Source organism: Salminus brasiliensis, chromosome 7, assembly GCF_030463535.1.
Source record: "Salminus brasiliensis chromosome 7, fSalBra1.hap2, whole genome shotgun sequence".
Taxonomy (NCBI): Eukaryota; Metazoa; Chordata; class Actinopteri; order Characiformes; family Bryconidae; genus Salminus; species Salminus brasiliensis.
Window position 1 is genome coordinate 15,198,888 of NC_132884.1, and position 22,916 is coordinate 15,221,803.

At 38.3% G+C, this 22,916-nt stretch overlaps 1 protein-coding gene across 2 annotated transcripts in view; it reads left to right on the top strand.

Moving 5' to 3' along the window:
* The first annotated feature begins 2,285 nt into the window (after positions 1 to 2,285).
* sema5bb (sema domain, seven thrombospondin repeats (type 1 and type 1-like), transmembrane domain (TM) and short cytoplasmic domain, (semaphorin) 5Bb) overlaps positions 2,286 to 22,916 on the top strand; it is an 81,403-nt gene continuing 60,772 nt past the window's right edge. For both annotated transcript variants that reach the window (XM_072683998.1, XM_072683999.1), the window contains exon 1: positions 2,286 to 2,308. The gene's annotated coding sequence lies outside the window, so the exon portion shown is untranslated. The remainder of the gene's footprint in view (positions 2,309 to 22,916) is intronic.

Genomic DNA, 22,916 nt, shown 5'->3' on the forward strand with positions numbered 1-22,916 from the left:
TACTGTGTATTAACACATACTGCTACATGCTAGTACTGTGTATTTAACACATAATGCTACATGCTAGTACTGTGTATTTAACACATACTGCTACATGCTAGTACTGTGTATTACACATAATGCTACATGCTAGTACTGTGTATTTAACACATACTGCTACATGCTAGTACTGTGTATTACACATACTGCTACATGCTAGTACTGTGTATTACACATAATGCTACATGCTAGTACTGTGTATTACACATAATGCTACATGCTAGTACTGTGTATTTAACACATACTGCTACATGCTAGTACTGTGTATTACACATAATGCTACATGCTGGTACTGTGTATTACACATAATGCTACATGCTAGTACTGTGTATTACACATAATGCTACATGCTAGTACTGTGTATTACACATAATGCTACATGCTAGTACTGTGTATTTAACACATAATGCTACACGCTAGTACTGTGTATTACACATACTGCTACATGCTAGTACTGTGTATTAACACATACTGCTACATGCTAGTACTGTGTATTTAACACATAATGCTACATGCTAGTACTGTGTATTAACACATACTGCTACATGCTAGTACTGTGTATTACACATAATGCTACATGCTAGTACTGTGTATTTAACACATACTGCTACATGCTAGTACTGTGTATTACACATACTGCTACATGCTAGTACTGTGTATTACACATAATGCTACATGCTAGTACTGTGTATTACACATAATGCTACATGCTAGTACTGTGTATTACACATAATGCTACATGCTAGTACTGTGTATTTAACACATACTGCTACACGCTAGTACTGTGTATTTAACACATACTGCTACATGCTAGTACTGTGTATTACACATAATGCTACATGCTGGTACTGTGTATTACACATAATGCTACATGCTGGTACTGTGTATTACACATAATGCTACATGCTAGTACTGGGTAGTTAACTAGGGTTATGGTCAGGATCAGGTTTTGGATCAGGGAAAACAGAGGTAAACATGTCCAAAATATATCAGTTGAACTGTCCACTCTTACCAAACACTGTTATTATATATAACTACAAATATATATATATCATATAAAATTATTCCAACACTTTGAACGCATAGAGAGTCACAACAATTACAGTTCTTGGTTATTACACACAAGTTTAATAAAACACATGTATCTTCTTTCAGATCAGATTACGTCAGATTACAGATCAGTATACATGACAGCATGGCTTCCTAACTATGAGGATTTGCCATATAAAAACTTTTAAATATTAGAACATTAACAGCGTCCCAACAGACAATATTTTACATGTTTACAGTCGCCATAACTGTCTATAATAAATAATATTAAATGTATAGATGTTTGCATCATTTTACAAGAAACTCAGACAGGGGTGTAAAGAAGAAAGACAGGGGTGCAAAACGTTCAGAGCTGTTGCTGTCAAGTGAAGGACCATCCAACCCCCCAACCCCACCACACCACACAAGTCATTATGGAGCATTTTTACTGGTACGTGCATCTTGATTTTTTGACATAATGTAAAGAACAAGTGCAAATTTTACTTGGTGTCAAAACGTTAAAACATCAAAAATTGAGATATCAAGGTTTGTGCATAACAGCGACGACATGTACGTTTAATTATGGCCACTGTATCAAACTCTTACTAGGCAAAAGTCTAAGTAAAAGTCTAAAGCAAAAGTCTATTTGAGTGAAAATGAAAAGGCATCAGCATTTAAACATATTCAAGTATTTAAGTAAAGATTTATTATTTTTTAATTATCATAGATGGGCAGTTTCATTTTTACATTGATGTGAATTAGATTGAATGTTTCAGTAAAAACAGTGCATTTAGGCACTTGAACCAGAATTGACACAAGACAAAAGAAGGTCTTAATAAAAAAATATGTTAATTGAGTAAAAGTACAAATACTGTACATGTACATTTTCCTCTCTGCACATTAAGTAAGTCTCATTAGGATCGTACCATTTTCCTGAGACTGCTGTGTAGTCCGGTCAAACGTGGGGAAGGGTCTACTATTGCAAAAGGGGTCCAAATAAAAACGAGGTTCTGCTCTGTTGAATTCAACACGACCCCCTGTACTATTTTATCCAACTACGTTTGAGATATTAAAAAGTTCCAAGTAAGTTTTCCAACTTATCATATTAGCCCATGCTATTTAAAATGCCCATGTCTGATAGCGCCCCCCTACTCTCCGCAGGGTGGTTTGCTCCAGTAGCTGTGAGTCCGCTCCGGGTCTTGTGCTCCTGCAGCGCTGCAGCTCTGAGGCTCGTATGCAGGTAATCTGCCTTTTCCTAATCTTGCATTCAAACCCGTGCATGTTTTGGCTGCTGTAAGTCTGTTTTTCACGATTACAACACTTTAGAGACTTTAAAGCTCGGTCGTAATCTGGAGCAGTGTTCCCGGTTACACTGCATAACACTTTTCTGAGTGTTTGGGATTGTGCTGTTGGTCCAGGTTGCTATAACTTGCCTGAGGTTATTGCTGTCGTCTGTGTTGAGTCCTTCTGCATTTAATCTGCACGGTGCTTCATCTTTCATCTTCCACATATTCACGACTGCGCACATGGCGTTTGTTTACCCGTTAGGTGCTCACGTAAAAAAGACGTTAACTGTCATTTATTTGCAGTTTTTGTGTTTTTTAAAGTGTTTATTAAAGACTTTTCTTAACTGAAAGTCTCTATAATGTGCAATGCCCTTGTTTTATCATGCACGGGTGTTTGGTAGATAGTGCTAGCTGTTGAGGAGGGAATGTCTTACACCAGTGTCTTAAGCAGTCCTGCTTCTGCACGTTTTAGTGTTTCATTGCTTTTGAAATGACTCCTCAGCTCATTACGAGCCACTCCTCGGGTAATCTATGAGAGTGGAAGTAGGAATACACTTAGATGTGCAGGACAGAGATTGGTGAAAGTCGTGCACAGACAGATTGAACTCCCGGCGGGCCGCCAGGGGGCAGTGTTGAGTGGCGAATTTGTAGCGCAGGTGCGTCCAAAGCGACAGCCAGCGCATCTCAGTCTGGCTCCTCATTTTTATTAAACAGCACCACATTCATTCTCATTAATGTCTGTTAATAACATGCATTGACTTTTCCTTTTGATATTATACATATACACATACAGTGTCACTGCTATATTCTGATGAATTCATCTTCATTTTAACAGATACATCAGAAGTTTTGCTTTATACATCAGCTTGTTTTAGATCTCTTTTTTTTTTTTACAGGGTCACCTTATTTTTAGGACATGTCCTCCAAAAAAATTGGAATTTCAAAAAGCCAGCCTTTCTAAATCTCCAAATTCTGGGATTGATTTCATGTTGACTTTTGCTTTGTTACCGTCTGCACTGTAAATGGTCCCCCTATTTTACATCTCCAGATTTTTAACAAACATATATGCAGCATTTGTAGAGGTAGACAAGTTGTAACAGTTGCCAAGAACTGGTAAAATGAAGCAAATATGAAGCTTGTTTAATAGTCTGTGTTGTCTCAGTCAGATGAGATTTCAAAGCTAACTTCATAGAAATGTAGATGTTAAATACTCTGAATAGAATTGCTGAAAAAGGCTTGTGTCAGACATGCTCAGTTCATGTGTAAATAAGATAATGCCAAATGAATAACCATTAATAGCCATGTTGAGAGTGTGGTGCTGTGTTACAGCCACCAAGAGAGAATAACTAATTACTATTATTATTACACTATATATATATATATATATATATATATATATATATATATATATATATATATATATATATATATGTGTGTGTGTGTGTGTGTGTGTGTGTGTTTGTTAGATGTCTGTGATTTATGCACTGAACTCAGTAATCAAACACATGTAAATTTTATGGTGTGAAAACAGTGAATCTGCAGAACTAATTGGCTGAATACTGCAAAAAAAAAAATTAGGAGATGGCTAAACGCATGTGCAACTGTTTAACCAGTCTGACTGACAAGTCCTTCATCAAACAGGAGCCTTGAGAATGGAAGCGAAAGATTAATATTAATAACATTAATCAGTTATGAGCCATATAACGCTGAGAGAAACTGCTTCCTCAAACAGCTGCTCTGTCTGCCTCCAGTTTCTGACACATTTAATTAAAGCACGTTCAGACACAAACACACACAGCATCAAATATATCTCGTGTTTCCATTGGTCTTCTGGGCGAGCGTGTGTAAACAGTGCAGTCGTAACGCATTCTCCTCCTTTCTCAGGTGTCTTTGCTCTTTCCACCTCATCGTCAGACAGCATGTCTGTGGGGTGCTATAACTTTTATGCCAAAAGAAATTACCATGCAAATCGGTCACACTAATATTTATAGGGAAGCTGCCTGCCTGCTAGAGGCCATCTCATGGTCAGACTCGTCTAATTGATTTACCGTTGGCATAATATCGCACAGAGAGCAAAATGCACCTCATGGGGTCATGAATATTCATACGACAATCGCATATTGTCTGTTCTGTTTCAGTTTTGTCCCTGAATTCGTGCTGGCGCTGCTGTTCATATGGTAATCAGGAGTTACAGGCCTCATTGCTGATGAATGTATGACGGCACTGCTTGACTAACTCTTGGAGTGTCACAATGTTGGCATGGAGTGGTCACACCGCACTTTGTTTTGAAGGACTCTGTAGTCACATATAGCTACAAATACAAAGAATCAAATTGTGAATTGATGGCTAAGTAGATGAAACTACTTTACACACCTTAGCACAAGGTAGTCAATTAGCAGATTAGCTGCTTAACTCCTGCGTTTATATATATATATATATATATATATATATATATATATATATATATATATATATAAATTATATAACTGTAAACAACACTTGACAGACAACCACCAAAACTGTCCCATCAGATAAACATCACTCACTTGAACTTCTCATCTTTGGGAGAGACAGGAGAAATTCAAGCTCCACTCTCATTATCATTATTGATAATAATAAGAATAATAAAAATAAAAGGGACATGAATGTGATTTGCTACAACAACTGCAAATCAAATATAGACGCTACTGGTCCCAGAAAAATGGGACTCACCAGCCCATAGTGTAGACCTCAACATCATTGAAAGTGTTTAGGATTACTTTGATGGTAAGAAGCACAAAATTTTCAACTTAGGAGGTATAAAATCTTTTCTTTAGGAAAACTATTATTGTGTATTATATAATAATATTGTTGTATAAATGTTACATTTGTTGTTTCTACTGGAAATGATATGAATGACAGGGTGGTCTCTGACATTTGCACAGCATTTACAGTGGTCCATAGTAAAAAAGTTTTAGTAGGTTTACAGAACTTCACGCTGACTGTGTTCATGATGGCCGTTACCTAGATTCTAAGGCTTATCAAACATTTAAAGGACTTTAAAAGTCTGTTACTTGAGAGTGAATGAAAACCGTGAATGTTTTATATGGTGGGACTTGAAGTCACCTAATAGCTCAGGTGTCCCCCCTTAAAGTAGTTCCATATAATATGGAAAAAACACTGAAAGATACCTTCACTATTGCCTTTTCTTATAAACCTGGTGATGCCAAACCAGGTGGATATTGTCCCACTTTTCATATCTTACATTTAAGTTCATTTAAAATATTGCCCATTTCTATTTAAGTACATGCATACATTCTACACATCTATTTAAAAGTATGTGGTAGAGCAGTGTGCAAGCCTTCTCGGTACTGTAGCATGAAAAAAAGGGCACTGCCAAGATTGACAGATTTGCTGCACTCTTTTTACTGCTGTGAATGGGCTGCTGCTGAGTCATCCAGATAGTGAATGACAGGAGGCTCAGTAGAGCTTAGTTAAACGGTCCTTCTTATTCTTCTTATTCGTTTATTTTTTGGTTGAGAAATGCATTCCATTTTTTTGTACCAAAAACCTATAAATCTTTCCTTTCTGACCATTCAGTGTTTTTTGTTACTGTGTCTTTTAAAAGAATAATTCACCAAAACAGTCAAACACGATTCATCACTGACCCCAGATGCAGTTAATCAACATGATGTCTGAAGTTTGCTTCTTTAAGTGACCTTCTCTGCAGAGCTGAGGGAAGCTATTTTGACTGCCTGGAAGCACTTTTGCCTGGAAGCACTTTTGCCTGGAAGCACTTTCGCCTGGAATCACTCCATGCATTACAGTACAGTTCAAAAGTGGAATAGTACTACAAAGCCCACTGTTGCCTTTTATTACAAACCTCAGCCCTTTTCTTCCACCCATTGATGCACTGGAGGAGCGAAGCCTACTTTCTCTGGACAGGACTTAAAGGGTCTGTCAAGGCTTACGTGTTTTTGCTGGGGGCGGTGTTACACAATATTAGGCATTTCCAATTATAGACTGAAGCTCGTCTGTTGGACAATTTACCGACCTCCTTGTGCTTCATTCATAAATGGTCAGTTTCTTGGCATATGACCACTATTGACCAGCTATTAATTGAGTGATGAAACATTATCAGACATAGGGTTGCAAAATTCCAGGAATTTTCAAGGTTGGGAAGTTTACCATGGGAATTAACGGGTAATTATGGAAATTAATGGGAATAAAATGGGAATATTCAAAGTTAAAGGTGAAAAACTTACCTATAGTTGGCAAAAATATATGGAAGCATAAATATAATTAGATATGACACCAAAACAGTTGAATAGTGAAGCTGCTCCTCAGTCCCAGGCACATGGCACATTACACACTGAAGGGCAATTGTGTTCAGTACAGGATATGAATGCTCAATTGGTTTGGGTCAAGGGACTCTCTATCACACAAGAAAATTCCACTTTTGTGTCTAAGGAAGGGTTGCTTTCACAGTCTGTTTTGGGTCTTTAACCATTTGTACTGTATTACACTGTCCTGATTATGAATATGAGCATAGCGTATAGTTATTTGTGATTCAGTCACATCATCAGCACAAGTGACACAGCTCCATTGGCAGTTATAAGCCCCTTACAGACATGAACGATAAGCCAGACCTTTCTGGACATTATACAGACGTATTATATTATACGTGGGAACGCAAATGTCATCCTAGTACAAAGTTTGGGTAATGTCTTTGTGAGCCCATGGGTGAATTGAGCAGGTGAATCCAGCTGTACACAAGATGTCTGTAAGGGCAACTGCGAAAAATGTCCAGAGTTCATATATGGAAACCGCTATACATGCCCATGCCATAACACTCCTTCTACCATGTTTTCTATTCTCCTTTGCTCTTCTTGAGAGTTACCAGTGATTTGCTTCTTAAAGTAAACCTTCTGTATTTATATGAGGGTTTCTCATGTAATGCAGCTCGTGATTTGTGGACATGATTTGAATCCCTTCAAATCATGACTCGTGATCTGAGTCTTTTAATCTGTTGGTTGAGCCACGTTCAGGCACTCAGGCGCTCAAATTCTGTAATATTGAGCAGTGAAATCCTCCTCAAGAACGCCAAGTTCATCTCAAATCATGTGCTGTTTGCCATTATGCTCAATCCAAACATATCAGAACGTGCCTTTTAAATATTAATCATTTGAGTGGGTGTTCTTGCATCAAGACTTGCTTGTGTGACCAGGAAAGATAATTAAATCCAGCTCTGCTTATTTTTGTGACATTTACAATTTATTATTATTACTTTTGTGCAACATGCAAATGAGAGAAAAGCTCAGACTGAAAAATGCTGTTTGCTCTTAACATAATGTTCAATCTGACAGGGCATTTTATGAATTTGACCTGAATTGTGTATTGTGTGATGTGGTGGAGAAGCCATCTTCCAGTGGAGACATCCAAGTAGAGCTTTTTGTAATAAAAAAAAAAATCATCATTTATAAGTTTTTAATGGGACATTTAAATACTGTTCATTTAAAATGTGTGATATTTAAATGAAAAAATTACATTGCTATGTGTCATAATCCGTTATAAAGCTGAAGGCATGTTCTCTTTCCAAGAGTTTTATTTATTTATTTATTTATTTATTTAGTACATCACATTACAGCAGTTTATAAAGACCAGCTTGGTTCTCTGCCCCCAAAGCCACCCATTAAACACAACATTAGACACTACTGCCTCTGTCTCACTCTCCCTTTAGTGCCTGTGGTCAGGAAGTGGAGAGAAAGAGGAAAGCAGGAGGGAAAGAGAAAGAGACAGAATGATATATGGAGGTAAACAGGACGGAGACCCTTACCTGCACTCAGAAGCTAATCCATGCTGCGTCAGTTTAGATTTGGGAAGACCAGCATGAAAGGCAATCGAGCCATTATTCAGTTGTTCACATTTCAGATGTTTGCTATCAGCATACATTAATAAACCTGAGTATATATTAATATTATAAAATTATAAATTTGGCGCTACTGAAAAATTTTACTTTTATTTGAAAATTGGTAAGATTTTAGGACTGTATTGACAGCTTTGTCAATACAGTCTCAGAAAGTGTTTTTAGATGTCTTGGCGTCTCAGACTTAAATAACACATCTTTTCATATGTTTTATTATTTTGGTCTAATCTAAACATGGTCTAGTCATTTTTAAGCAGTTATTTGATACAAATATGCATCTGGTATCATTGTACTTTCTTAAGACAGTCTATGAACAAACAAAAAATTGCAAAAATTGCTTAGTAGCATGTTAAATGTGTCTACATATAATGGTGATTTTTGCCTACCAATTTGTTCACAAACCACAGAACAGTTAAACCTTGTGATGGTTACTTATCACTAAGATGTCCAGGGATCATGATATTATATTTAATGCCATATTGCCCTCTACTAACCTGTGTAACCTGTGTAATGTTTGGTTGGTTTAGGATTCCTGCAGGCCCGTGAGTGGTGACCATGCCTGTCATTTAATGTATCTTTCTCTATTAATAAGATTGTTATACTCATGTTGTTTCATTAACTTAAAATAAAATTTACAATGTTCTATAATATTTTGTTGATGTCTGAAATGCTCAACAAGAAAATGCACGAGTAGATGAACACATGAATTATTGAATATTAGAACCATTTAAATTTGTGAAAGTATCACGCAAATTATCTTTAGTGTTTTTAGCAGTACTGTGATCTGTTTTAGGCAGTAGGTGCATTTATCTTCCTAACTGTTTCTGTTTGTGTCAAATTTTATTATCAAGTATTGTAGTGAATCAGCGGGATTAGGTGAACTAATCAGCATGAATCACAAATACAGAAAATTAGTATCATCAAGGGTCGGCCCAGAAATGGTGAAAATGTATTTCTCTGACAACCTAAGAAGTTGGCATGTTGTTCACAGAGTAGAAAACATCTAGTGTTGAAGCTAATGATTCATCATTAGCATCCACTCTAGTAGTGGTTAGCTGCAGTTTTCTTTTTTCCCTAGCTGTTTTTGGGACATTTGTATTTCGTTTGTATGACAAAGTTTCTAAAAAGCTCTGTCACTCCTACAGCATGCCAGTGTCTTAGGGGGTTATATATACATTTTGTTTTGTTTGTGAGCTAAAATATTTGATTTTTGCACTGCTTTCATTTTGAGTCAACTTTTGCTGAAACCGCACTCATTTTACATTGAGCATATTACTTAAGAATGTACTAGTTTTAGTAAAAAGAAAAATTGATTGTGGACTGTACAACTTGCTCTATTGGTCCTTCCGGGAGTGACTTAAAATGTAAGTTGTTTTATTTTTATTTTTTTAGATTGTTAAATGTGTTGCACTTTATTTCTTTTAGTTTAATTATTTAATATCTTGTGGTTGAACTTTTATGTAACACTTTGGTTACAGAATTCTGCCCTTAAGTGCATACAATGTGTTTAAGAAAAGATGATTAAAGAAAATATGCAATATTAATTTTATTTTAATTTGTTATTTTGGAGAAAGTATTTTAATTCTTAACACACTCACATTAGAGTAATGTAAAAATTAGTTGCTAGATTAATCGACTAAACGAAAAAAAAAGAATTGATTATTTAGATAAAAAATGAATTGTTAGGTGCAGCCCTAAGTGTAACTATTGTATGTAGTGTGACTTGGTACACATCACTGACACAGTGAACCAACTAACTACAGATACAAAGCTGATGTGACAAGATTGAATTGCTACTGTTTAGATATTTCCCATCTTTAGCCTAGCCCCCTTCCAGCCTTAAAAACCAAAGTAATTGCATTCTTGCTCAGCTCTGCAACTGCTGCTCCATTTAAGGCAGAATAGAAAATTCCAATAAGATGACTTTCTTATTTTAAGAATTTTCTTAGTCTCTGTGAGTAAACCAGCAAAATAATACTCAGTCATTTTTCATTCTGCTGGCTGAGTTGCTAGAAGGAGGGGGGGGGCTGCCTGGGAGACTATGCTAACAGTGTTACTGTCAAATGCAGTTATTACTGTCAGACTGTCCAAATTGCCCACTCATACTGGATAAAAATTTGGGCCCAGTTTCCCCAAAACATCTTAGTGTTAAAATCACCTAAAAAGGTAGACCACTGAAGAGTCATCTTTCGGGAAACCCAGCCCCTGTCAGTAATCACTTACATTTCAGAACCTCCCTAGGTAAAACTAACCCAGCTGCAAAAGGGTTTAAGTGTGTGTTGCTTAAGAAGGGGCTGACCACACACCCCTCCCTAGAGGTGACCACTGCAAGCTAAATGTTATTAAAGTAAATATTTCTGCTCCTGCAGGACAGAGCGGTGCTATGCCAGGCACAAGTCGGGTATTGATGCCTCCCTGCTTGGGGGGAAAACCCTTTCGGTGTTAAAGGGGGTCACCTGAAGCCTGCAGTGTTTTACCATGAATAAACAAGCTGCTGTTTTTCACCTTTTATTTTCCACCAGCCAAATAAGCACTTCCTTTCTCCTTCTGAGCATTTGTGTCTGTTTGTGTGTGTGTGTGTGTGTGTGTGTGTGTGTGTGTGTGTTTGTAATCCTGTTTCTCTCCTGAAAGGCCCCATTATCAAATTAACACAACCTCTTTAACACTCACAGTGGCCACACTGCTACAAACCCTAATGTGGTCTAATCAGCTTTATCTCAGAGATCAAGAATAATGGATTTAAAGGGCACATGTCCAACAAATTTCTTGTATTCGCCCCCAACCCCCAATCCCTGAGTTTTCTCTTATAATGTTTGTGCGATTTCATGTATGGATGGTGTGGTGCAACAGATAACACCACTACCTGCCACTGAGCTACCACACCTCAGTCCTTGGGCATGACTCCTAACACTACACTGACCCACCTCTGTAATATCAGTAACCTTGTAAGTCGCTCTGGATAAGAGCTTCTGCTAAATGCCATAAATGTAAATGTATGAAAGCTTTTCATTTTTACATGAACATTTCACATGACCTGACGTTTCAATGGACACGCAAACATGAGCTAAAGTTCTACTTCTGAAAGTGGTTTTGGACATCAGCTTTTCATATAAAAAAAACAATTGAACAACCTGTTTAACACACCCAGACAGGCCACTGGCTTTGTTTCAAGTTGAAAGGATTTCTTGCCAGTTGTTTTAGACCAGTTTGAATCTATCTGTACTTTTCCATAGCTTGACAGAGATTTTCTTTAACAGGTAAAAAGACCTTAACTCTACTGCAGACTCACATCACTTTATCGTATTGTAAAGGGTCATGCTTGTAATTCACTACAGTTTGTTATTCTAGCAACATTTCTATAAATGAAGTGTGTATATATAATGTGAAGTGAATGGTACAGTTTGAAACGTTGGTGTAGTGTATCACACTTCTTTATCTTACAATCAAGGACAATTCTGAAGTGTTTTTATTGAAATGGACAGGTATTTGACATATACAAACAGAATAGGGTGAACATTTTTCATAATTACACCCCAACTTAAACCATCAAACAAATACCACCACCCCAATATCCTTCTAAACCTGCCCAGGTACAAATAGAAAACTTAAAAAAGTATTTATACAAGTAATTATGAAATTTAACAGGATTTTTAATCAGATGCTCCTATCATCAGCTGTGGTGTTAAAATAATCCCACATTGTATAACATATTTTAGTTGAAGAAATGGTAAGAGTTCACTGAACAAGAGAAATGTTAGGTGGGTATGCTGGCCAATGCAAATCTTACCAGAGAGTGCTGCTGTACATGCAGTTAGCCTGGCTAAGCTAAATGATGCATTAGCTAAATGAGTCCATCTGGAATTGCTGGAATAGCTGTGGGGCTATGGATAGCTTTTAGCATAGCATGGACATTTGCTGGCTTCCCACACTATATCTTTCTTTCACAGCATTTTCAGCATCCCTTTATCAGCTAGTGACTTCTGGCCTCTTTCACGAGGCCTAGTACACATAGCAAACTGACTACAAAAGTAATAAAAGTACCATCATCTCAAGTTATTATTGAATCAAGACCGTTACGATACACTTTTTTAAGGTTTTGGAATTGGCAAGTTCGGCACATATGTAATTTGCATTTCAGGATCACGGTTGGTTACTCTCATTGTTCAACTATACCGAGGTAAATGCGGTTTTCCATCCTAGTGCACCTTAAGTCGTATTGGCGAAGAAACGGAAGCGGATCTTGGCCCACTGCTCCTTGTTTAACGCTGCGGTATTATTACACATGACCTCAGTTGCAGCCAACTGAAATTGACATGTTAATGAGCTAATGCATATTAATAGGAAGTGTTCCATCTGTTTGGGTGTCAAAATGGGGGACAGAAAATCTCCAAATCAGAGCCACAGAATCTAATAAAAGAAAAGGTGAAATACAACAACAAAAACCACAAAAAAATTAAGCTCAAAGCATATTTTCTCACATAAACCTTTAGTAAATCCCATGCTTAGAGTGGCTGATTAATGGCCACAATACATTTTTCTCCCCCTGAATCTGAGTAAATTTATTAGAGAGAAAAATGTGAGGGTGTTTGAACAGCCGCTAATAACTAGCCCAGATTCCCACAGCCAGGCTTGTAGGCAGTAGTGAGAGAATCTCTGCTGGCAAGAGTTATTTTTTTTAAACTGACAAATTGGGCAAATCACATTTACCCAGTGTAGGCTAATTGATCAGCCAATGTTTAGTGCCATAAAGTTTGTTTCTTAAGTTTTGAACTGGAGCCACTGGGCTAATTCAGCAGATAATGATAAATATAAAGTGTATAACCGCTGTTGTGTAAGACCTAAATCATCACACACTATGCCTCAAACCATCTTAAGTTGTGGATAATATGTAATACACTTCTGTGTGTGTATATGTGTGTGTATATATATATATATATATATATATATATATATATATATATATATATATATATATATAACATGGAAACATGGTGTAGCTCTCTTGCATCCTTCTCTTTCAGCTGCTGTAAAGTTTAACTTCACATCAAGCCCACAGGTCTCTGGAAGACAGAAATGGTGTAACTGGAGCCAGTGCATTAGCCGGTGTCTCTGACCCTCGTAGTCAGGCCTTCTGACCGCTCCTGAGGAAGATGAATTATGCCCTTTTTCGTGGCTCGAAAGGTTAGCGAAATGCCATAAACTCTGAGGCCATTCCTCTTCTCCGCTCTGTTGCCCTCTGTCTTAGTTTAATGATGAGTGTGTGGTGAGTTGTGTTAGCAGCTAATTGCTGTCATGTTTGTGGTGGGTTAGTCTGGTCATCTGTCTTCTTGTGGGAATCTAATTCTGACCTGACTCTGAGCTTTACTCTTTTAAGTGTTGAAAAGTAGGCTGGCTGTATACTTGATACACGTTTAGTTATTTACTTGTATGTAATTACATAACTAAATAATTCATAGGAAGATGCACAAGCAATCTGGCATTTGTTACAGATTGTTTTGTGAAGCTCTGATTGGGCCTGGTTTGGATTTGTTTTGCCCATAAACTGAGAAGCTATCAGCTGTAGTCAATCATGATCACTAACAGGCAGTTAAGAGGGCTTGTGAGTACATGTACATTATGAAGCCCTCGGGTCTGCAGCCTGCAACAAGTGCTTTCTTAATAGTTTTTTTTAATAAAGGTTCTGTCACAGTATCATGATGAATGGGCCAGTAGAAATGACTTGGAATAAATATAATAATCTTTGAACCATTGAACCGTTGAAAAGTAGGTTGTTTTCCCTCTCTGGTAAAGTTGCAGTTTTTTGCATGACAGTGACAGTTTGTAACCAGGACAACTCAAAGAACCGTTTTAATGCATAAAGGATTCTTTGCATAGTTGCATGGTCCCAATGTTTTGCTGATCATCCCAGCCTTTGAACATTTTTGGTGCTTCATAGAACCCTTTTATGACCCTTTCACCATTAGCTGTTTCCAGTGTGCTAGATGATGAAGAAGACTGTGATGAAAGACGAAGGACACAAAAGTTTGTAGAATGAAAATCTGTTATTTCAGTTTTTGCCTCTTGTTCCTTTCCTTCCCCTCTCCCTCGTTTTCTAGTTTCACGTTTAGACTGGAGCTGATGAACAGTCTCTGAGAGCGGCTTGGGAAGAGATCAACTGCTTCTGCTTTTCTCTGATGTTTGAAGGAAAAGTGGTCCTCCTCATTATTCGTTCCCTCTCTCTTCTTTCTCATCTTTCTCTTCTTTCTTTTCTTTCTGTCCCAGAGGTGCTCTGGATGTCTGCTTGTGGAAACATCTCTGCTGGTCTCTAGAGAGTACTTCCATTCAGCACTCATTTTTTTTTTGCCCAGCTCTGATTGAGCTTTCAGGCTGAGGTTGGTCCCTGAAGGCAGTGAAGTGAGAGAGTGTGTGTGTGTGTGTGTGTGTGCGCACCAGTGTCCTGATTGTGTGTAAATCACACCAGTGTTTTCTGCTGTTTTAGTTGCTCTGCAACATGTTTTCCTCTCTCTGTCAGAGAGGATACAGACTAGACCCATCAGGCTGTAACGTGGTTAGCAGCTTAGAAAAGATCACTAAGCAGCAGAGAGAGAGAGAGAAGCTCGGATGCTGGATGTGATCTCCTCATGTGGTCAGATGTGGAAGCATCATCACACAGGCCTCTGAAGTTTGGTGGATGAGTCTTGGTAGAGCTTATCCAATTTTGGTGTCTTTTAATTGGCTGGACACATAAGTAAGTAGTAAATCAGCTAACGTGTTTGTTGCCCGACATTCAGTTCTTTTATTTTTTTACTGGAACTATGAAGCTAAATAGTCATCACGCCACAGTTGCCTCTAACCACGTTGTAATTCCTAATAGCGTTTGTGCTTTCTGAGACATGTCAAAACTTCATAACTAATGGTTTAGCCAACATGAAGCATGTTAGTAACGTGCAGCCTTAGCGTGCCTTGTCATAATTTCTACACGTCTCTGGGGTTGTACTTGAGGGATGAAATTCTTGAAAAAGTTCTAGCCTGCTAGCCTTGGTATACTAGTCTCAAATGAAATTTCTCATTAAGCTTTCCTAATTTACCTGATAACAAACAGCTGTGAGATTATGCCTTGATTTAATAGTTGTGTAAATGTTTCAGTGCTATAACTGTCAATAGAAATATGAACCTCATTAAATCTTGCCTGACGTTAGGCAGTCCTTTGGTCCAAATGTGTGCTTTCAGTAGTGGTGAGTGTCAGGTTTCTAGAAATCATCTGGGCATGTGATGGAGGAAGGGGCTGTGGTCTCAATAGACTTGCAGCATGTAATGTGCCATGTGCCTGGGAGAGGAGCAACTTTGCTATTCAACTGTTTTGGTATTATATCTATTTCTTTTAGACAAGATTATGCTTCAGTCTTTTTACCAACTATATGTAAGTTTCTCACCTTTAGCTTTGAATATTCATATTAATTCCCATAATTACCCGTTCATTACTGTTAATTCCTATGATACATTTGTTTTGTTATACCTCCATGTCTGCCGTTGACAAAAAATGGTTCATTGATAATAGTGTATGATATAGTTCCTTTAAATTATCCAATATTTCCTACTAATTCTAATAAATTTCCAAAGTTCCCAAAATTTCCATGGAAAGTTTACATTTTGGAATGATTCCAAAGTTCCCATGGAAAGTTACCGGTAATTTACTGGAAATGTATCTGGGAATTTCCCACCCCTTTGCAACCCTAATTGTTTTGATGAAGGCGCAAGAGGAAGGTTGTATAAACATGCCAGTCCAAAAATCTACCATTGGTTTGCAACTAGGTTGAGATCTGTTAACTGTAAAGGAATTTGGATCCAGTTTGCAGTCCTGGATTTTGTTCTCGCTGGAAGTTTAGGGAACAGTTAATGTAATTGTTTGGCCCAATTGATTGGTTCAGAATCTGGATTGAAGGTCCACATTTGAAGACCTCTGCTTTACATTAGTTATCCTCATCAAACCATCTGACTTACATCCTTTTTAAACTCCTCAAACCATTCAGTGATTTGTAGATGCTCACCTTGCATTCAATTTACATTCAACTGAATATGTATTAAATGCAACTGAACTCTGTAACCCTGCACCGAACCCTGACCTTACCCCTGACTCAAATCTAAAACCCAACCTTAACCTGAACCTAAACCTTAAATCTAACCCTAAATCTAACTCTAAATGGGTAGGGTTAGGTTGGGTGTAGGTGTGGGGTTACATTTAATAGTTAATAATTTACATTCAACTTGGAGTTGAGTTGCATTTAATAGACATTCAGTTGAATGTTAGTTAAATGTCAGGTGAACATCAACAAGACATCTATGACAGAATTAAAAAGCAAACAAAACAAAACAAACAAACCTGTTTAAGTGAATCAATTAAAAGTTGAAGCCAAAAAGTATACATACATACAGTATTCTGGTATATAAAAGTAAATGGCCTTTTTTTTGTGGTGGTATTTGATTTGGTAATGTGTGATGCAGTTCCCTCACATGAAACTAGATTAGCATAGTTGTGGATAGATTGATTTTACACTTTTTTGACATTTAAAAAAAATCCACTAGTGATTGTTATTTAAAACAAGTAAACTGAAATGTGAACATATAATAAAGTGAACATATTTTTTTTGTGTGTAACAATAAATTAAGAATTTAATTTAATACTTTAGTACAAATATGCAAATATTACCAAAATGTTCATAGAGTTAAAAAAAAATGTATTTACCTTGGCTTCTGATCATGTTGTTTTTTTTCCCCATCTCTGTTGACCTGTATTTAGACTTCAGCACATATAACTGACATGGGCGTGTCGGAAATCCCATACACTGTTGTGTTTCCCTTGAAAACCAAAAACAGGCCAATTCCAACCCCCCCCAAATATTCCTTAAAAGTCTTGGCTTTATCTATGCCAAGACAATTAAGACAATGTCCGAAACCGCCCTATTCACTATAAAGTGTGCGATCTAAAATCGTTCATTACCTTGTCCAATTCTGGTCCTTATAATAGTGCTTTATACAGTCTTCTGTGACCACTCCCATTTCTGTTTTGTCACAGGATAAAAGTCATCAATAAGAAAAAGGTTTTACATTTATTTATGTATTTATTTGCAGTGAAAAAGAGGACCCAAAACGTGTCCAACGGCATAGTGGTGCCATTGAATCCCCTTGCCCTATACTGTTTGCTTGGTGTACACCACACATATGCTTTTCCACTTCTGGAAGATCTGATCATGTTGTTTTTCCACATCTCTGTTGACCAGTGGCTGTGTTTTTTAGAGGTTTAATCAGGTTTGAAAGTTGGGTCAAATACAGCCTGAGAACTTTGAGCTGAATCGGACCCAGTTTACAGCTCTAGCATTTGAGTGTGAACCCAGACCTGAGCCTGACGAAGTGATGTGCAGATCTGACCCAAATCACATCATGTAGTTTGGAGTTCGAAACCAAACTGAGCCCTACTAAATGCTGTGGTAAATCGACTTAAACTTGACCCAGAGTGCCTCTATTGTGTCTCATTAAAAATAAAAACAGTCCAGGCTGAAGCGCTTAAACATAAATGGGTGGAGGTAAACTGCTGTAAGGCTGAATTGTCTGATCTATTGGATTTGGATTGTTTTCCATTCTAGGCTGTTTTTGTAGTTTAGTTTCTATGTATAAACTGTATAGACTGAAGTCGTTAGCATTTTTGGGACAGTGCTTACATCATACAGCAGACTCTTATTTAGCAAGTACCTCTTAATCTTCTGTGATATGGACCCTAATAATCAGTGTTTAGCAGTGAGGATGTTAAATGTGCTGAAAAAGTGAAGTATTGTGAAAGTAGTACTGCATAGTATTGCTGATTAAAAGGAATGCAAATTTCGAGCCCAAAATGTGCTTAAGTGAATGTCAACATATGAACATGCTGAAGTTTATACATGTAAAAAGTACACTTATTAAAATTGAATAGCTAGGGATGCACCGATACCACTTTTATCTTTCCAATGCTGTTACCAGATTACCAACTCTGACTTGAATACTCGATAGATGGCCATAAATCCTGCTGTTTATAATGTTCCACTTTTTATAGATTGTACTTGCCACTTGGGTTTTAAAATTCACATTTCAGAGCAGTGAAAAACAAATGCCAGTTTAGAAACAAAATGTGCTTATGCAGCATTTTCACATTCAAGTACACTTTTGAAGTACACGTTTCTGTGTAAAAAGGTACTAAATGTCAAAGTGTGGCCTTTAAACAAGCTGCTTAAACTCTAGGGATGCACCGATCTGATATTAGGATTGGATATCCGTCCCAATATTAACAAAATTAGCTGTATCGGGTGTCTGATAATTAGGCCGATCCATGGAACCGATCCTTTCACTTTAATTTGTTGGTGTGAGACTGCAGTAAATGTGCAAATACATAAATGACAAATGGCAATTTAGTATATTTATATCTGTGTTAATAAGTTATATTATGTAAAGTAATGTTTAAGTCAATCCTGATGCCTTTAGTCTTTCCCACATGGTAAGGTATAAGGTTTATTAATACAGCAATGGTATCGGATCAGTATGGGGTATCGACCGATATGCAAAGTTTATGCATCGTATCGAAACTGAAATAGCCGGATCGGTGCATCCCTAAAAGAAACACCACATGGAAACAAAGCGCTGTTTAAAGTTTGCAAACAAAAGTGATCTATGGAGGGGAAAAAAAGTGGGTGTCAGTAGGCTTTATGGTATCTGTGCTTTCTATTATTATATTCGATACCAATACTATGTGTAAGTGCAACACTATGAATAAATGTACTGTATGTCTTTCTTTGGAAGTGTGTGATGAGGTGACTAAGAGGTACAGGTCCCGCAAAACAACAAAATTGTATTACAATTTGACAGTAGTCAAAAAGTGAGCAGTAGTGCAATTCATTTCTAAACCTGGCTAAATAAGAAAGACCCCTTTCTACCCCTGTTTAGCAGTAACTGCTTGTTAAAAGCCCATGCTGTGGGCAGTGAGTGTAGCACTCCAGCTGGTTGTAGACCAAAGCAAACTAACTTAAAGCTCTGTATGGATTTCTGCCCGAGAACTGAGGTCCTGGTGCTTAGCGCAAGTCTTGTATTGCGAAGTGAGCTCATGCTGGCTGCTGTGTCTCGGCACTCATGCAGCCTGATAGCGATGTATAGTGCTCCTGTCTAACCAAATGCCACACACACTCCGTCACGAGCCTCTAGAGACGACACACCAGAGAAAGGCCTGAGAACGAGCTAATTAACATCAGCCTGCCCTCAGCGCCATCATTCCACAAGTGCTCCGCCTTCTGTCAAAACCTGGCACAATCACGGAGATTAAATGGAGTTTCTGAGGCTATTCCTTAAAGCAACTGCTTGGCAAAAAATCTAATTTGCACATTTTCCTCCATACCCCAGCCAAGACATGTTAATTTCTTTACTTTTACACTGGAGACTTGTGTGCAATGGAGAGTAACCTTGTACTCCATCAGTCAATCACCACACAGTTGTCCGAAAATGCAGTCAGTTGTTAAGAAATCTCTGGTTTCTGACACACTATTATATAAAAAACATGCACAAATAGACTAATGCTAATTGACCAGCATGGTCATGGTTTTGCTGGTGATCAGCATGTCATCTTCTATTTCTAGAAACCAGAACACCGCTGGTGACCAGCTATGTTGGTTTATCCTGGTCTGTGCTGTTTGTTTGTTTTTTTGTTTTTTTAAAGGACAGAGTACTTATTGGCTACATTGAACACTGAACATGTCTTGGCTGCAGCCTTTCTTCCTATACGCAAACTACACAAGTTGAGTAAGGATCCCACCTGCTGAGGGGGCCCCCATGGTAAGAAGAACGTCATGCATTTTTTTGGCTATTCATTAAGTAAACTCATTTTGCATTTCTAAAGAGTGCAGGGTGCTATAACAGGACTAGGCAATTAGTGAAGTTCAGGGCAAAGTCTGGCTGCACAATGATGGGCCTTGTTATTTTTATGTCCATATGAATGTAGCAGAGCTAGACGTGGCAGTATGACTTCAAAACATCATTGCCCACTAGCTGTTTAAAAAGGCCAAGAAGGTGTGTTGACCGTGAGATGAGACCATAAGGTACAGGTGGCTACATGTTATATCGCTCATGCAAAGTCATGGTAATGGTCTCATAGAAGTATGAGCGAATGGTGTGTGTATGTCAGGGGGAACAGGGGGTGTTTTTTTAATCACTTAGTCTCACCTTGAGACCATAATCATATGACTTGATCACTTATGCATTTAAATATTAGATAACGAGATAGCTAAGCTGGCTAAGTAAGAAATTGTGTGTTAAAATTAAGGTTGACAATGTGGTCGCCACAATGAGCTCTAATCTAAAGGTTAATTTAACTAATGCTAAATATACACTAGCATACTTTGAAAAGAAAAATCTATGATTGAGAAAGACTGAATATCTTGCAGGGTCACCTTCAAAGACTGTAACTAGATTCCTTTCAAAAATGTCGAAACATTTTATTTTACAATTTCATTTGTATTTATTTATTTTTTCTGTTATTTAACTATTTATTACGAGGCCTCCCCAGAGTCTCCTCCATGTCTTACCTGCTCGCCAGAGATGGCCGCTTTGCTGATTTCTTTTTGGTAATGGAGAGAGTTCACTTATTGGTTATTCACACATTATGTCGCTACATGTAGCAAGCCACACGTTTGCATGAGCCAAGACTAAAAACCTGCCATAATATTGAATGCTGTTGATTTTATCGAAATGCCATGACAAGAAGACTTGAGAGAGTTAGGACACCTTTCCTGACCACCGTGCACCAGATGATCGCATGGCAGTGCGCTGGAATTCTTCAAGCTGGAATGAAATCCTTTGAGTCTTGCTAAAGTCGGTTTGGTGTAAGGTCGGCATTAGACCCGGTTAACAGCTGTTCGCTTGAGTATCAGGTTTATATCTTGATAAGGCCAAGCCACATAAAACTGCAAGTGTAAACACACCCAAGAGTCATTTAAACCAGATACAGATCCGATCACTCAAACCACTTTAGGAGGAGGTCGGAGGAGGTCGGAGATGCATGTCGGAGCTGCATGTCTTTCCAAGAAGCATTCGACAACCAAAACCCCTCCCACTGCAACCAAAACATCACTAATAACTCTGTACAGTGAGTTATACATATTCTGTCCTACACAGCAATCAGAGCATTTGGACATAGGCTATGTGTCGTCACTGTTTGTTGTTGTTGTTGTTGCCATCTTCGTCTCACTGCCTATGGACAGTCCTTTTCAGTTGTGAAACATAGGCTAGTGGCACACAGTGAGCACTGCAATTTCACTATATCTTATATGCAGGTAGACAGGGCTTTGCACTGGCCCCTGCTCTCCTTCCAAATAGGCCAGTGTTGTTTTGACGCACTACTGTTGATGGCACTGGTTCAGCGTAACCTCTGCACTTCTGCTCAGCCAGGTGTCCTTCAACATTCTGTGGTGGTCTCCTCCTTCTCTTTAAGAATTTCAATTCCACGGTCCTTGCAGTCCCTGTGGTATAAGAGCCATACATTAACTAGAGTAAAATCCATCATTTGGAACACAAGCTTGTTATCGTCCTTGACCTCACCTTTGTTATGTGAAGAGCATTCAGCGTCTAGAAGATCCACTCCTCCCAGACTTTTATTGTAGGTTTGAACAATACTTTGGCATTCAGCCTTCATTGCTTCCGTCTTTTTTTATCCAACGTTTGCATGAGGACTGTTGGGTTTGCTGAAGCAAAGATTGAGAGGCGCTAGACCTCACAATCGACTGAGCTGGACTCCATCATGTCTGGTTTCTTTCTCTTCAAAGGTTTCCATGCCTTCCTCCTTCAGGGCTGCATCCTAGGAATAGCTGTGTCCTGCAAGGTGATTCCGCCACAGTGGTTTAGAGATCTGCACTGTGGAACCAGTGGTCGAAAAACATGTTGCAGGAGAGAATGCCTCAGATTTTGCTAGCAGGTATAAAAAAGATGGTGCCACTAGCTCCAGTATCTGGAACTCCATCCAGCCAGTGTATACTTATGTATACAAATTTGTAAGCTTGGCCTCTCATCGTTTGAGATTGAGGGGGGGGGGTCCGTGGAGGACACACTTTGTAAAGCTATTTGTAAAGGAATTTGCTGCATGTTGTCTGTGAAGTGAAGGTTACATTTGACAGCCTCTCGGTGATGCATGCTCATCCCTTGTGGTTCAACCCTTGTGGTTGAGCTCTAATGCTTGTGGAATCCTGGCAGCTTATAAATAGGCATATTGACACTAATGAACTAATGTGATCACAGGTGACCTTTTGTGACCTTTTGTGAGTTTTACATTGCTGTCCAAGTTGTCTGAGTGAGTGTTTTTGTAACAACTTTACACAGTGCTCAATGACCTCACAAGTTTGTGTACTCTTTAACAGGGGCAGTGGTTTCTCAGTGGTTAGAGCTCTGGGCTATTGATGACAGGGTTGTCAGGGTTCGATATCGGGGAAGCTGCCACTGTTGGGCCCTTCATCCAAGGCCCCTCACCTTTTCTGGCTGCCCACCGCTCCAGGCACGTGTGCTCACGGTCACTGTGTGTGTTTCACTGGTGTGTATGTGTGTGTTCACTGCACGGCTGGGTTGAAGGCGGAAGCCTTATGTATGTAAGTATACAGTATGTAAGGAGTAGATCTGGG